Below are 16,553 nucleotides of genomic sequence, written 5' to 3'. Positions count from 1 at the left end.
GGCAGGGAGGGAGCCCGGACCCAGCAGCGGCCCCCCCCTGAGTAGGGCCCTCTCAGCGCCAGCACTCCCCCTCGGCTCTCGTTATGACGCCATAAGGATTGAGTCCGTGGGGGAGGAAAGCGAAAGCGACAGTGAAAGTGAGAGTGAGAAGGAGGGGAAGGGAGTGAAGAACCAGCAGAGGGTGGGGAAAAGAAAGGGTAGAGATGAGGGGGGGAAAAGAAAGAAGATCAGGATCAAAGACAGCAAGTTGCAGGTGGCCCCCATAAATCCAAAACCAGCTAATGTCCACACAAAGTCCCCAGTCTTGCCCTCGCAGGCAGAGACGGAGTCGAGTGGGACGGCTACACTGCCGCCTAGTGGGCAGGTAGCAGCCAGCCAGGGCATCCCCAGCCAGCCTTCCCAGTCGTTGGCACAAACCCTAGCACACCTCGCAGAAGAGGTGTTCACTAATGCACCGAGGGAGAGGTCGGGGTCAACACCTTCCCTGACCAGCAGTACCTCGGTAGCAATGACCCTCTTCAAGCGAAGGGCCTCCCTTCAAAGCATCCTTGACCCCCTCCCTTGTATGGGCAAAACCAGGGGCCCCCTAGAGGTCCTCCTAGATACAGCACTGGAGGACATGGGAATACCCCTGGACGCGGTAAGCCAGAAGTCTGCTAACAGCTCCAACTCAACAGACGGTAACAGCCAAAGAATGCTGTCTGTCATAACCCCCCCCCAGGACAAAGCTGACCCACACGTTCCGAGGGGCCCTGAGCAAGTTCCACCAGACTTACCTTGTGGGGAGTTGAATAGCCCCAACAACTCCACGTACTGTGCATATAAAGACGGTGCCTTCTTGGACGAGGCAGCAGTGAGTACCTTCTCAGGGGTGATGGGAGTTGCAAATAAGCCCAAGCCCCCTCGAAGCAAGCGTAGAGCTAAGAGTAGGAAGAGTGTCCCGACCTCCCAATCATAGTCGCTATGGGGTGGACGCAGCGACTCCTTTTCTTGTTAGCTACCCTGATGGCCCTGATATGTGTGTCTGTTAATGTCAGGAGCATCAGGGAGACACAAAAAAGATTTGATGTACTAAACTATCTAGCTAACTTGAAAGCAGATCTCATCTTTCTGCAGGAGTGTGGTATTTCGTCGAGCCCTGATTATAGGGACCTGAAGGAGAGTTGGACCCTGGGGGACTCCTTCTGGTCGGGCTCCAACATAGCCAGAGCCGACGGAGTAGGTATCCTGTTTAAAAACCCATTTATTACCTCCCGCAGCAGCAGGGAGGTAGAACCTGGTAGAATTCTGAGCGTGGATGTGACATACAACAACACTCCCCTCAGACTGGTCAATGTCTACGCACCCACTAACCAAAACGAAAGAGTTCAATTTTTTCCACAGCTGCGTCCACTCCTGCTGGGGAACGTACCCGTCATCGTGTCAGGTGACTTCAATTGTGCTCTGAGGGACGTAGACCGGAGCAGGCCACGCAACGACCGCTCTAGTAGAGTTTTGTCCTCCATAATATCTGATTTCTCCCTGTGTGATGCAGGTAAGGACCTGGTGCCTCCCTTTACCTGGGTGAGCTCATCTGGGACCTCCTTCTCCCATATAGATCTCGTCCTGCATACCAGCTCCCTTACGAAGACGGCAGTAGACACCCAGGCCGTCTTCTTCTCTGACCATAGGCTCCTGCAGGTAACATTGCAGGTCCCTCAGACCTCCCAGATGGGGTCAGGGGTCTGGAAATTAAACACCTCCTTACTCGATGACCCCTCCATAGCTGCAGCCTATAAGAGCAGGCTTGTTGAGTGGACCACTTTGCGTGACCTATTCAACTCCCCTATAGAGTGGTGGGAGATGGTCAAAATGAGAACTAAGGGTTATTTCATAGCAGCAGGCAAGAGGAAAGCAAAAGAAAGGAGAGCCAAATATAAATACCTGAATGCTGCCCTCCAGCGTCTGAGCCTGCTTCAGCTTCGGGGGTTCCCTGTAAGCGACGAGATAGCCCAGACCAAGCTAGATCTTTCAGTGCTTTGTAGGGAGGAACAACGAAAGGTCATGCACAATGCAAAAGTGCAAAAAATGGAGGAAGACGAAAAGTGTACTCGCTTCTTCTTCCAGAAAACGAGGGAGAAGCGGCACTTGATGTCCTCCATGCTCGACAGCAGGGGGAGGATAGTAGAGGATAGTGAGGGAGTGAAAAAAGTGGTAGAGAACTTCTATAGGGACCTGTATAACATCAAAGCTACAGATGACACCCTGATAGAGTGGTTCCTGAGCCAGTTGGAGCCTGACTCAGTGCAGGACGACGAGGAGGAGGAGAAGGACCCAGAACTCACGCTGGAGGAGCTCACCCAGGCGGTTAAGACCATGAACACCGGTAAGACGCCAGGTCCAGATGGCATCCCGGGTGAGTATTACCATCTTTTTTGGGACACGCTAAAAGTCCATTTAGCGGAGGTCTACAGAGCGGTCTACAGGGAGAAGCGGTTGGGCCCTTCTATGCGGGAGAGTGTAATTACTCTCCTTCATAAGAAAGGGGAAGTTAAAGATCTACGGAATTGGCGCCCAATCAGCCTCCTTTGCGTGGATTACAAGATACTAGCCAAAGCTCTGATGCTCCGGCTACAAGTACACCTCCCTTTGGTCATTGGCCCCGACCAGGCTTGTGGCGTCCCAGGGAGGTCCATCACGGATATTTTAATGTTAACAAGGGACATTCTGGCTTATTCTAGAGAACGGAACCATCCCCTCTGCCTGTTCAACCTTGACCAGGAGAAGGCGTTCGATAGGGTAAGCCATGAATATATGTACAAAGTGATGGACCAGATGAAATTCGCTCCTGGACTTAGGGGGTGGGTTAAAACCATCTATACAAACATTAGTACCCGAGTCTTGGTGAACAGGCACCTGACTGGTAAAATATCTATCCAGTCAGGGGTCAGACAGGGTTGCCCACTATCCCCACTGCTATATGTCGTGTGCATTGAACCCCTCCTGCAGGCAATTCGTAGGGATACCAATATAACTGGTTTCCAGCTGCCTGGATCCAACGGGGTCCAGGTCAAAACAACAGCATATATGGACAATGTGTCACTCATTTGCACCAACACATCGTCGGTACCTCGGATTAGTAATATCCTTGGGAAGTACTGCACGGCGACCGGGGCAGTGATTAATAAGTCCAAGAGCGAAGTCTACGTGTCTAAAAATTGGCAGGTAGATAGGGAACTGTCGGACATGTACCCTGTCAAAAAGGACAAAATCAAGATTCTGGGCCTCATTTTCGAGAACAATAGCTCGGGGGCCCAGAGCTGGACGGCTGCCATTAACCAGGTCCGTAAAAAGATTGGCGGATGGAGCACAAGATCCTTAACAATGACGGGTAGAGTATTAATAACCAAGTCTATACTGTTCCCCATCCTCTCTTATGTAGGAAAAATCTTTCCCCCAGACAGGACCACCAAAAAAGTGGTGGACCGCATTATCCACCGCTTTATCTGGGGCAGCAAGATGGAGAGGGTAAAACGAGCCACCCTGAGTAAAGCCGACAAGAAGGGAGGTAAGGGGGTCCCGGACGTTGTGCAGCTCACCCGAGTGCAGGGGCTCACGCAAACTATCAAGAACATCCAGGCCCTGGACAGGAAGGTATGTTACATGAATCGTTTCTATTTTGCCACCTGTCTCAGGGCCTTGGGCCTCTGCACTATTGATAACACCGTGCCGTACTCCTGGGACCCCCCATTGTATTATAGAACCTTAAGGGACACTATATATAAATTGGGCTTAGATAAAGCAAAATTGGCCTCCTGGGAATACAAGGCTGTAACTAAATATCTTGCCGGTTCCCAGGAAATTGAAAAAGTAGCTACTTTCTCCCTCACCCAAAGCCAAAAAATCTGGGAGAATGTGTCTCACAGCTGCCTCAGTAATGTCCAGAAGGATATAGCATGGAACACCGTCCACAGTGCACTCCCCACTCGAGCGTTCATGTTCAGGAGGGGACTAGCCCAAGTAGAAACATGCCCCTATGCAAAGTGCCGCAAGAGAGAAACACCAGCCCATATCTTCTGGGAGTGTGATGTGGCTGGCAGTGTCTGGCTCTCTGTCTCTGTCTTCCTAAACAGGTTTGCTGACACGGCCAAGATGACCGCTGAGACTGTGCTCTATGGGCCTGCGGGAGGAATCACTACCAGCACAGCTAAGTGCGTTTGGCGTGTCATCAATGTTGTCAAGCAGATCCTGTGGGAAGGCCGTAACGTCTGTGTCTATCACAAGCAGGAGCTAGACACTATCACCACGACCAGAAGGGCACAAACTCTTATCAAGGACTTTGTAATTCTGGACATCCGGACCCTCGGGAAGGACAAGGCCTGCGCGGAGTGGAGGATCGCCGGACTTCAGGACGTGAAGATGGAATAAAGGAAAAAACTGGAACCGCTAGCTCCTAGGAGCGGGACTACGGGGCACCGCTAAGCCTTTTATTTATTTTGTCATGCCAGCATTCCGCCCTTTTTAGCTGGCATGACCGTTTTTCAACGGTGCCCTGGTTTTATGTAGTCTTTTGTTTCAGTTTTATGGACTTTTATTTGATTTACGTTGAATGTTTTATTTGATTTTGTTTTGTTTTGTTTTATGTATCTTTAAGATTTTTAATGTAAACTATTAAAAGTTACATTTTAAGTGTTTTAAAATTTTAGAATTTTAACTCACTGTTTTATACACTGTCCCTTTTCCCCTGTCCCTGTTTTAGATCTAGTTTTATGTTCACTTTTGAACCTTTTAGAGAGCACTCCCCGGCCCTCACAAGCACTGGTTTTTTATAGATGGTTCTTTTTTTCCAGTCACTTTTAAAACAGCACAGGTTTTTTTCATGTTGATTTTAATCTGTGTCTGTTTTAACCATGTACAAAGCACAATTGTCTTGGTGTTTTTAAATGTATTTTAAATGCTTTTAAAACAAAATGTATGTCTGTATGCATGAATGTCATCTTTAAAAGAAATGTAAAATGAATGAAAAAAACGAATGGGTGTAAATGTAAAAAATGTAAAATCTCAATAAAAGAGTATTAATATCTGATACGTCCCCTATCAGGGGACCATATATTAAATTGATTTTTGGAATCGGGAGATGGAACAGGGGCTTGCTCCGTCCACTCCACGCATCGGCCCGGTATTGCAGTTCCTCCGGGAACGGTGCACACCTTTCTCTAACGTTGGTCAAAGTCAGATCTGGATCTCTCCTGTGAGCATTTTGTCTACCCCTGCTGGAGGGAGAGTGCCAGTGTTGATGCAAGTTTTCCCGCCGTTTTACTTCTTTTTTTTTCTTTCTCTTTCTTTCTTTCTCTTTCTTTCTCTCTTTCTTTCTTGCTGTCTTTCTTTCTTTTATTCACATGTGGTGATGATGTAGACAGCATCAGTTTGTTTCCTGGGAGCATGCAACTAACCAGACAAGTGTGGTGGAACATGTCCCTATGCCAGGTCCTTCTTAGCCAGCCATATACTCTGGCTTCTCTACAGTTCGAATAAATCTTTCTAAGACTAAGGCTTAGAGGGTAGTGGCATTGCCCGCTCCCTCCGAGGGTCTGTGAGAGGTTTGTTCGGGTGAGGAGGAACAGAATTTTTTTTATTTTTGACTGGCTTTCTTCAGCTCGGCAACTTTTTGGAAGACTAATGCTCAGTCTGGTTTTGGCTTGCCCAATCCAGGCCGAGGGTCTTTCAAGATTTTGTTGACTGTTGAGAGCAGTTTTTTCTTTTTCAGGCGGTTCCCGTTTTTTTCTTTTTCAGGCGGTTCCGGCTTTTCCAGACGTTCCTGGAGTTAGAGAGAAGGAGGACCTACCATCCAGACGACCTTTGAGGACCCTTTGATGACCTAGACGACCTCATCCCCAGCCCTTGATTGTAATCGAGATCCAGACCGAGAGAGCAGCAGGCGCCCAGCAGAGGGCGCCATCTGGGAGGAGCAGAGGGCGGCCCCGGACCCCGAGGAGGCGTCACAGCCACGATTCTTCCTACGTGGTCTCGGTGCCAAGCAGCGCCCCCTACTCCGCCAGGGAAGGACACCGTTCACCTGGGGAGGGGGTCCCTCTTGCGAGGCGACCATCTCCTCAGGGACTAAAGTAATAGTTCCTTCAACTGCCCAGATTTGCTGCTTACGTGGTCTCTTTTCCGTAGAGAGAGACAACCCGGACGTCCAGAGGCTTCTCCCACCCCAATCGGAGGAGCCAGCTGAAGGATGGCGTTCCGGCCAACCCAGGAAACCAGGAGGCACAATGCGGTGCGCTTCACAAGAAACAAGCAAGATGAAACGGAACCAGGACTGACGAGACTGGAGTTCAGCCGGACCATTCTTCAGAGGGGTATGGGTTTTTCCCCTTCTGACTTGAATTGTTTGGTGAAATTGCCAGGGCTTAAGGAAGTGTTTTGAGGTCAGTTTTAGGAACCCCCAAAAGTTACAAGAAATGTGGTCCTTTTGGGGGGAGAATAAATATCTTGCTCCATACAAAGAATTTTGTGTGGATGCACTGACAGACAGAGAAATGAAAGTTGTTACTGTCCAATTTTTCAATGAGGCTGTTAGCGACTATGATATTACAACATGGCTTAACCGCTATGGGAGGGTGTCATCAGAAGGGAGGAAAATTACAGACGAAGATGGGGTTTGGACAGGAGCCAGAAAGTGGCTGGTACGCCTTAATGTTGATCCATCGGGCATTGGAGGCGTCCGCCACATTCCAAACTCCATAGTGTTAGGGCCCAACAGAGGGCTGGTATTCTATAATGGGATGCCAAAACTCTGCAGGAAATGTGGGGAATTAGGACACCTGGCGGCCGCGTGTACTGTAGTCAAGTGCAGGAATTGCGGCGCCCCCCACGAGACCAGCCACTGCAGAGAAGAGAGGCAGTGCAATTTGTGTGGAAAGAAGGGGCACCTGTTTAAGGACTGCCCCTCTTCCTATGCCAACATGGCCAGAGCCAGCAAGGCAAACATGAACAAGCCTAGGCCTGAGCAGGAAGAGGGAGCAAGTAACAAAGATCAGTCCACATCACCACCAACAGTATCCAAGACCCAGACTCCAGCACCACCATCATCACCAGCACCCCCCTCACCCCCCCGCCCCCGAGACATGTCCCGTTTTACGAGGACCCCTTCCCCCAGCCCAGAGAGAGAGTACAACAGCCACTCCACTAGCTCCTCCAGTAGCTCCTCTGATGCAGAACACGAGGCAGGGAGGGAGCCCGGACCCAGCAGCGGCCCCCCCCTGAGTAGGGCCCTCTCAGCGCCAGCACTCCCCCTCGGCTCTCGTTATGACGCCATAAGGATTGAGTCCGTGGGGGAGGAAAGCGAAAGCGACAGTGAAAGTGAGAGTGAGAAGGAGGGGAAGGGAGTGAAGAACCAGCAGAGGGTGGGGAAAAGAAAGGGTAGAGACGAGGGGGGGAAAAGAAAGAAGATCAGGATCAAAGACAGCAAGTTGCAGGTGGCCCCCATAGATCCAAAACCAGCTAATGTCCACACAAAGTCCCCAGTCTTGCCCTCGCAGGCAGAGACGGAGGCGAGTGGGACGGCTACACTGCCGCCTAGTGGGCAGGTAGCAGCCAGCCAGGGCATCCCCAGCCAGCCTTCCCAGTCGTTGGCACAAACCCTAGCACACCTCGCAGAAGAGGTGTTCACTAATGCACCGAGGGAGAGGTCGGGGTCAACACCTTCCCTGACCAGCAGTACCTCTGTAGCAATGACCCTCTTCAAGCGAAGGGCCTCCCTTCAAAGCATCCTTGACCCACTCCCTTGTATGGGCAAAACCAGGGGCCCCCTAGAGGTCCTCCTAGATACAGCACTGGAGGACATGGGAATACCCCTGGACGCGGTAAGCCAGAAGTCTGCTAACAGCTCCAATTCAACAGACGGTAACAGCCAAAGAATGCTGTCTGTCATAACCCCCCCCCAGGACAAAGCTGACCCACACGTTCCGAGGGGCCCTGAGCAAGTTCCACCAGACTTACCTTGTGGGGAGTTGAATAGCCCCAACAACTCCACGTACTGTGCATATAAAGACGGTGCCTTCTTGGACGAGGCAGCAGTGAGTACCTTCTCAGGGGTGATGGGAGTTGCAAATAAGCCCAAGCCCCCTCGAAGCAAGCGTAGAGCTAAGAGTAGGAAGAGTGTCCCGACCTCCCAATCATAGTCGCTATGGGGTGGACGCAGCGACTCCTTTTCTTGTTAGCTACCCTGATGGCCCTGATATGTGTGTCTGTTAATGTCAGGAGCATCAGGGAGACACAAAAAAGATTTGATGTACTAAACTATCTAGCTAACTTGAAAGCAGATCTCATCTTTCTGCAGGAGTGTAGTATTTCGTCGAGCCCTGATTATAGGGACCTGAAGGAGAGTTGGACCCTGGGGGACTCCTTCTGGTCGGGCTCCAACATAGCCAGAGCCGACGGAGTAGGTATCCTGTTTAAAAACCCATTTATTACCTCCCGCAGCAGCAGGGAGGTAGAACCTGGTAGAATTCTGAGCGTGGATGTGACATACAACAACACTCCCCTCAGACTGGTCAATGTCTACGCACCCACTAACCAAAACGAAAGAGTTCAATTTTTTCCACAGCTGCGTCCACTCCTGCTGGGGAACGTACCCGTCATCGTGTCAGGTGACTTCAATTGTGCTCTGAGGGACGTAGACCGGAGCAGGCCACGTAACGACGTGGAACGGTGCACACCTTTCTCTAACATTGGTCAAAGTCAGATCTGGATCTCTCCTGTGAGCATTTTGTCTACCCCTGCTGGAGGGAGAGTGCCAGTGTTGATGCAAGTTTTCCCGCCGTTTTACTTCTTTTTTTTTCTTTCTCTCTTTCTTTCTTTCTCTCTTTCTTTCTCTCTTTCTCTCTTTCTTTCTCTCTTTCTTTCTTGCTGTCTTTCTTTCTTTTATTCACATGTGGTGATGATGTAGACAGCAGCAGGTTGTTTCCTGGGAGCATGCAGCTAACCAGACAAGTGTGGTGGAACATGTCCCTATGCCAGGACCTTCTTAGCAAGCCAGCCAGCCAGCGAGGCACAGTTGTAGTTACCCAAGGCACCTTGCACAGCATAGCAGCTTGGCATGACTATTTGTAAGACGCACTCCGCCAGTTTATGTTTTGTTTTTGGTGTTATGTGTGTGTTTTTGCTTTGTTTTTTTTCCTCCTGCTTAAATTGAACATTTCCCCTCTGGAAGCAGCAGCCCGTTTTTTGGGGTTCTGCTTGTGCTTGGAATTTTGCACCCACCTTTGAATCCCCCTGTGCCGTCCGGGCTGGGGGGCCCCGGGCAAGGGCCAAGTCGCCATCGCTTCTCGGCCTTTTGGCTAAGATCAAGTGTAGTATCTGTTCTTATCAGTTTAATATCTGATACGTCCCCTATCAGGGGACCATATATTAAATTGATTTTTGGAATCGGGAGATGGAACAGGGGCTTGCTCCGTCCACTCCACGCATCGGCCCGGTATTGCAGTACCACCGGGAACGGTGCACACCTTTCTCTAACGTTGGTCAAAGTCAGATCTGGATCTCTCCTGTGAGCATTTTGTCTACCCCTGCTGGAGGGAGAGTGCCAGTGTTGATGCAAGTTTTCCCGCCGTTTTACTTCTTTTTTTTCTTTCTCTCTTTCTTTCTTTCTCTTTCTTTCTCTCTTTCTTTCTTGCTGTCTTTCTTTCTTTTATTCACATGTGATGATGATGTAGACAGCAGCAGTTTGTTTCCTGGGAGCATGCAGCTAACCAGACAAGTGTGGTGGAACATGTCCCTATGCCAGGTCCTTCTTAGCCAGCCATATACTCTGGCTTCTCTTCAGTTCGAATAAATCTTTCTAAGACTAAGGCTTAGAGGGTAGTGGCATTGCCCGCTCCCTCCGAGGGTCTGTGAGAGGTTTGTTCGGGTGAGGAGGAACAGAATTTTTTTTATTTTTGACTGGCTTTCTTCAGCTCGGCAACTTTTTGGAAGACTAATGCTCAGTCTGGTTTTGGCTTGCCCAATCCAGGCCGAGGGTCTTTCAAGATTTTGTTGACTGTTGAGAGCAGTTTTTTCTTTTTCAGGCGGTTCCCGTTTTTTTCTTTTTCAGGCGGTTCCGGCTTTTCCAGACGTTCCTGGAGTTAGAGAGAAGGAGGACCTACCATCCAGACGACCTTTGAGGACCCTTTGATGACCTAGACGACCACATCCCCAGCCCTTGATTGTAATCGAGATCCAGACCGAGAGAGCAGCAGGCGCCCAGCAGAGGGCGCCATCTGGGAGGAGCAGAGGGCGGCCCCGGACCCCGAGGAGGCGTCACAGCCACGATTCTTCCTACGTGGTCTCGGTGCCAAGCAGCGCCCCCTACTCCGCCAGGGAAGGACACCGTTCACCTGGGGAGGGGGTCCCTCTTGAGAGGCGACCATCTCCTCAGGGACTAAAGTAATAGTTCCTTCAACTGCCCAGATTTGCTGCTTACGTTGTCTCTTTTCCGTAGAGAGAGACAACCCGGACGTCCAGAGGCTTCTCCCACCCCAATCGGAGGAGCCAGCTGAAGGATGGCGTTCTGGCCAACCTAGGAAACCAGGAGGCACAATGCGGTGCGCTTCACAAGAAACAAGCAAGATGAAACGGAACCAGGACTGACGAGACTGGAGTTCAGCCGGACCATTCTTCAGAGGGGTATGGGTTTTTCCCCTTCTGACTTGAATTGTTTGGTGAAATTGCCAGGGCTTAAGGAAGTGTTTGAGGTCAGTTTTAGGAACCCCCAAAAGTTACAAGAAATGTGGTCCTTTTGGGGGGAGAATAAATATCTCGCTCCATACAAAGAATTTTGTGTGGATGCACTGACAGACAGAGAAATGAAAGTTGTTACTGTCCAATTTTTCAATGAGGCTGTTAGCGACTATGATATTACAACATGGCTTAACCGCTATGGGAGGGTGTCATCAGAAGGGAGGAAAATTACAGACGAAGATGGGGTTTGGACAGGAGCCAGAAAGTGGCTGGTACGCCTTAATGTTGATCCATCGGGCATTGGAGGCGTCCGCCACATTCCAAACTCCATAGTGTTAGGGCCCAACAGAGGGCTGGTATTCTATAATGGGATGCCAAAACTCTGCAGGAAATGTGGGGAATTAGGACACCTGACGGCCGCGTGTACTGTAGTCAAGTGCAGGAACTGCGGCGCCCCCCACGAGACCAGCCACTGCAGAGAAGAGAGGCAGTGCAATTTGTGTGGAAAGAAGGGGCACCTGTTTAAGGACTGCCCCTCTTCCTATGCCAACATGGCCAGAGCCAGCAAGGCAAACTTGAACAAGCCTAGGCCTGAGCAGGAAGAGGGAGCAAGTAACAAAGATCAGTCCACATCACCACCAACAGAATCCAAGACCCAGACTCCAGCACCACCATCATCACCAGCACCCCCTCACCCCCCCGCCCCCGAGACATGTCCCGTTTTACGAGGACCCCTTCCCCCAGCCCAGAGAGAGAGTACAACAGCCACTCCACTAGCTCCTCCAGTAGCTCCTCTGATGCAGAACACGAGTCAGGGAGGGAGCCCGGACCCAGCAGCTGCCCCCCCCTGAGTAGGGCCCTCTCAGCGCCAGCACTCCCCCTCGGCTCTCGTTATGACGCCATAAGGATTGAGTCCGTGGGGGAGGAAAGCGAAAGCGACAGTGAAAGTGAGAGTGAGAAGGAGGGGAAGGGAGTGAAGAACCAGCAGAGGGTGGGGAAAAGAAAGGGTAGAGACGAGGGGGGGAAAAGAAAGAAGATCAGGATCAAAGACAGCAAGTTGCAGGTGGCCCCCATAGATCCAAAACCAGCTAATGTCCACACAAAGTCCCCAGTCTTGCCCTCGCAGGCAGAGACGGAGGCGAGTGGGACGGCTACACTGCCGCCTAGTGGGCAGGTAGCAGCCAGCCAGGGCATCCCCAGCCAGCCTTCCCAGTCGTTGGCACAAACCCTAGCACACCTCGCAGAAGAGGTGTTCACTAATGCACCGAGGGAGAGGTCGGGGTCAACACCTTCCCTGACCAGCAGTACCTCGGTAGCAATGACCCTCTTCAAGCGAAGGGCCTCCCTTCAAAGCATCCTTGACCCCCTCCCTTGTATGGGCAAAACCAGGGGCCCCCTAGAGGTCCTCCTAGATACAGCACTGGAGGACATGGGAATACCCCTGGACGCGGTAAGCCAGAAGTCTGCTAACAGCTCCAATTCAACAGATGGTAACAGCCAAAGAATGCTGTCTGTCATAACCCCCCCCCAGGACAAAGCTGACCCACACGTTCCGAGGGGCCCTGAGCAAGTTCCACCAGACTTACCTTGTGGGGAGTTGAATAGCCCCAACAACTCCACGTACTGTGCATATAAAGACGGTGCCTTCTTGGACGAGGCAGCAGTGAGTACCTTCTCAGGGGTGATGGGAGTTGCAAATAAGCCCAAGCCCCCTCGAAGCAAGCGTAGAGCTAAGAGTAGGAAGAGTGTCCCGACCTCCCAATCATAGTCGCTATGGGGTGGACGCAGCGACTCCTTTTCTTGTTAGCTACCCTGATGGCCCTGATATGTGTGTCTGTTAATGTCAGGAGCATCAGGGAGACACAAAAAAGATTTGATGTACTAAACTATCTAGCTAACTTGAAAGCAGATCTCATCTTTCTGCAGGAGTGTGGTATTTCGTCGAGCCCTGATTATAGGGACCTGAAGGAGAGTTGGACCCTGGGGGACTCCTTCTGGTCGGGCTCCAACATAGCCAGAGCCGACGGAGTAGGTATCCTGTTTAAAAACCCATTTATTACCTCCCGCAGCAGCAGGGAGGTAGAACCTGGTAGAATTCTGAGCGTGGATGTGACATACAACAACACTCCCCTCAGACTGGTCAATGTCTACGCACCCACTAACCAAAACGAAAGAGTTCAATTTTTTCCACAGCTGCGTCCACTCCTGCTGGGGAACGTACCCGTCATCGTGTCAGGTGACTTCAATTGTGCTCTGAGGGACGTAGACCGGAGCAGGCCACGCAACGACCGCTCTAGTAGAGTTTTGTCCTCCGTAATATCTGATTTCTCCCTGTGTGATGCAGGTAAGGACCTGGTGCCTCCCTTTACCTGGGTGAGCTCATCTGGGACCTCCTTCTCCCGTATAGATCTCGTCCTGCATACCAGCTCCCTTACGAAGACGGCAGTAGACACCCAGGCCGTCTTCTTCTCTGACCATAGGCTCCTGCAGGTAACATTGCAGGTCCCTCAGACCTCCCAGATGGGGTCAGGGGTTTGGAAATTAAACACCTCCTTACTCGATGACCCCTCCATAGCTGCAGCCTATAAGAGCAGGCTTGTTGAGTGGACCACTTTGCGTGACCTATTCAACTCCCCTATAGAGTGGTGGGAGATGGTCAAAATCAGAACTAAGGGTTATTTCATAGCAGCAGGCAAGAGGAAAGCAAAAGAAAGGAGGGCCAAATATAAACACCTGAATGCTGCCCTCCAGCATCTGAGCCTGCTTCAGCTTCGGGGGTTCCCTGTAAGCGACGAGATAGCCCAGACCAAGCTAGATCTTTCAGTGCTTTGTAGGGAGGAACAACGAAAGGTCATGCACAATGCAAAAGTGCAAAAAATGGAGGAAGACGAAAAGTGTACTCGCTTCTTCTTCCAGAAAACGAGGGAGAAGCGGCACTTGATGTCCTCCATGCTCGACAGCAGGGGGAGGATAGTAGAGGATAGTGAGGGAGTGAAAAAAGTGGTAGAGAACTTCTATAGGGACCTATATAACATCAAAGCTACAGATGACACCCTGATAGAGTGGTTCCTGAGCCAGTTGGAGCCTGACTCAGTGCGGGACGACGAGGAGGAGGAGAAGGACCCAGAACTCACGCTGGAGGAGCTCACCCAGGCGGTTAAGACCATGAACACCGGTAAGACGCCAGGTCCAGATGGCATCCCGGGTGAGTATTACCATCTTTTTTGGGACATGCTAAAAGTCCATTTAGCGGAGGTCTACAGAGCGGTCTACAGGGAGAAGCGGTTGGGCCCTTCTATGCGGGAGAGTGTAATTACTCTCCTTCATAAGAAAGGGGAAGTTAAAGATCTACGGAATTGGCGCCCAATCAGCCTCCTTTGCGTGGATTACAAGATACTAGCCAAAGCTCTGATGCTCCGGCTACAAGTACACCTCCCTTTGGTCATTGGCCCCGACCAGGCTTGTGGCGTCCCAGGGAGGTCCATCACGGATATTTTAATGTTAACAAGGGACATTCTGGCTTATTCTAGAGAACGGAACCATCCCCTCTGCCTGTTCAACCTTGACCAGGAGAAGGCGTTCGATAGGGTAAGCCATGAATATATGTACAAAGTGATGGACCAGATGAAATTCGCTCCTGGACTTAGGGAGTGGGTTAAAACCATATATACAAACATTAGTACCCGAGTCTTGGTGAACAGGCACCTGACTGGTAAAATATCTATCCAGTCAGGGGTCAGACAGGGTTGCCCACTATCCCCACTGCTATATGTCGTGTGCATTGAACCCCTCCTGCAGGCAATTCGTAGGGATACCAATATAACTGGTTTCCAGCTGCCTGGATCCAACGGGGTCCAGGTCAAAACAACAGCATATATGAACGATGTGTCACTCATTTGCACCAACACATCGTCGGTACCTCGGATTAGTAATATCCTTGAGAAGTACTGCACGGCGACCGGGGCAGTGATTAATAAGTCCAAGAGCGAAGTCTACGTGTCTAAAAATTGGCAGGTAGATAGGGAACTGTCGGACATGTACTCTGTCAAAAAGGACAAAATCAAGATTCTGGGCCTCATTTTCGAGAACAATAGCTCGGGGGCCCAGAGCTGGACGGCGGCCATTAACCAGGTCCGTAAAAAGATTGGCGGATGGAGCACAAGATCCTTAACAATGACGGGTAGAGTATTAATAACCAAGTCTATACTGTTCCCCATCCTCTCTTATGTAGGAAAAATCTTTCCCCCAGACAGGACCACCAAAAAAGTGGTGGACCGCATTATCCACCGCTTTATCTGGGGCAGCAAGATGGAGAGGGTAAAGCGAGCCACCCTGAGTAAAGCCGACAAGAAGGGAGGTAAGGGGGTCCCGGACGTTGTGCAGCTCACCCGAGTGCAGGGGCTCACGCAAACTATCAAGAACATCCAGGCCCTGGACAGGAAGGTATGTTACATGAATCGTTTCTATTTTGCCACCTGTCTCAGGGCCTTGGGCCTCTGCACTATTGATAACACCGTGCCGTACTCCTGGGACCCCCCATTGTATTATAGAACCTTAAGGGACACTATATATAAATTGGGCTTAGATAAAGCAAAATTGGCCTCCTGGGAATACAAGGCTGTAACTAAATATCTTGCCGGTTCCCAGGAAATTGAAAAAGTAGCTACTTTCTCCCTCACCCAAAGCCAAAAAATCTGGGAGAATGTGTCTCACAGCTGCCTCAGTAATGTCCAGAAGGATATAGCATGGAACACCGTCCACAGTGCACTCCCCACTCGAGCGTTCATGTTCAGGAGGGGACTAGCCCAAGTAGAAACATGCCCCTATGCAAAGTGCCGCAAGAGAGAAACACCAGCCCATATCTTCTGGGAGTGTGATGTGGCTGGCAGTGTCTGGCTCTCTGTCTCTGTCTTCCTAAACAGGTTTGCTGACACGGCCAAGATGACCGCTGAGACTGTGCTCTATGGGCCTGCGGGAGGAATCGATACCAGCACAGCTAAGTGCGTTTGGCGTGTCATCAATGTTGTCAAGCAGATCCTGTGGGAAGGCCGTAACGTCTGTGTCTATCACAAGCAGGAGCTAGACACTATCACCACGACCAGAAGGGCACAAACTCTTATCAAGGACTTTGTAATTCTGGACATCCGGACCCTCGGGAAGGACAAGGCCTGCGCGGAGTGGAGGATCGCCGGACTTCAGGACGTGAAGATGGAATAAAGGAAAAAACTGGAACCGCTAGCTCCTAGGAGCGGGACTACGGGGCACCGCTAAGCCTTTTATTTATTTTGTCATGCCAGCATTCCGCCCTTTTTAGCTGGCATGACCGTTTTTTCAACGGTGCCCTGGTTTTATGTAGTCTTTTTGTTTCAGTTTTATGGACTTTTACTTGATTTACGTTGAATGTTTTATTTGATTTTGTTTTGTTTTGTTTTATGTATCTTTAAGATTTTTAATGTAAACTATTAAAAGTTACATTTTAAGTGTTTTAAAATTTTAGAATTTTAACTCACTGTTCTATACACTGTCCCTTTTCCCCTGTCCCTGTTTTAGATCTAGGTTTATGTTCACTTTTGAACTTTTTTAGAGAGCACTCCCCGGCCCTCACAAGCACTGGTTTTTTATAGATGGTTCTTTTTTTCCAGTCACTTTTAAAACAGCACAGGTTTTTTTCATGTTGATTTTAATCTGTGTCTGTTTTAACCATGTACAAAGCACAATTGTCTTGGTGTTTTTAAATGTATTTTAAATGCTTTTAAAACAAAATGTATGTCTGTATGCATGAATGTCATCTTTAAAAGAAATGTAAAATGAATGAAAAAACGAATGGGTGTAAATGTAAAAAATGTAAA

General features: G+C 50.1%; 1 non-coding gene and 1 pseudogene across 1 annotated transcript; both read left to right on the top strand.

Moving 5' to 3' along the window:
- The first annotated feature begins 5,037 nt into the window (after positions 1-5,037).
- LOC131738747 (U2 spliceosomal RNA) lies at positions 5,038-5,192 on the top strand (annotated as a pseudogene).
- A 4,114-nt stretch (positions 5,193-9,306) lies between these two features.
- LOC131738361 (U2 spliceosomal RNA) lies at positions 9,307-9,497 on the top strand. The gene has a single exon (XR_009329922.1). It is a non-coding gene; the product is annotated as a U2 spliceosomal RNA (small nuclear RNA).
- The last annotated feature ends 7,056 nt before the right edge of the window (positions 9,498-16,553 follow it).

This window comes from Acipenser ruthenus, chromosome 10, assembly GCF_902713425.1.
Source record: "Acipenser ruthenus chromosome 10, fAciRut3.2 maternal haplotype, whole genome shotgun sequence".
Lineage (NCBI taxonomy): Eukaryota > Metazoa > Chordata > Actinopteri > Acipenseriformes > Acipenseridae > Acipenser > Acipenser ruthenus.
Note: the sequence above shows the minus strand (reverse complement) of the source record. Positions and strands in the feature narration are given on the sequence as shown.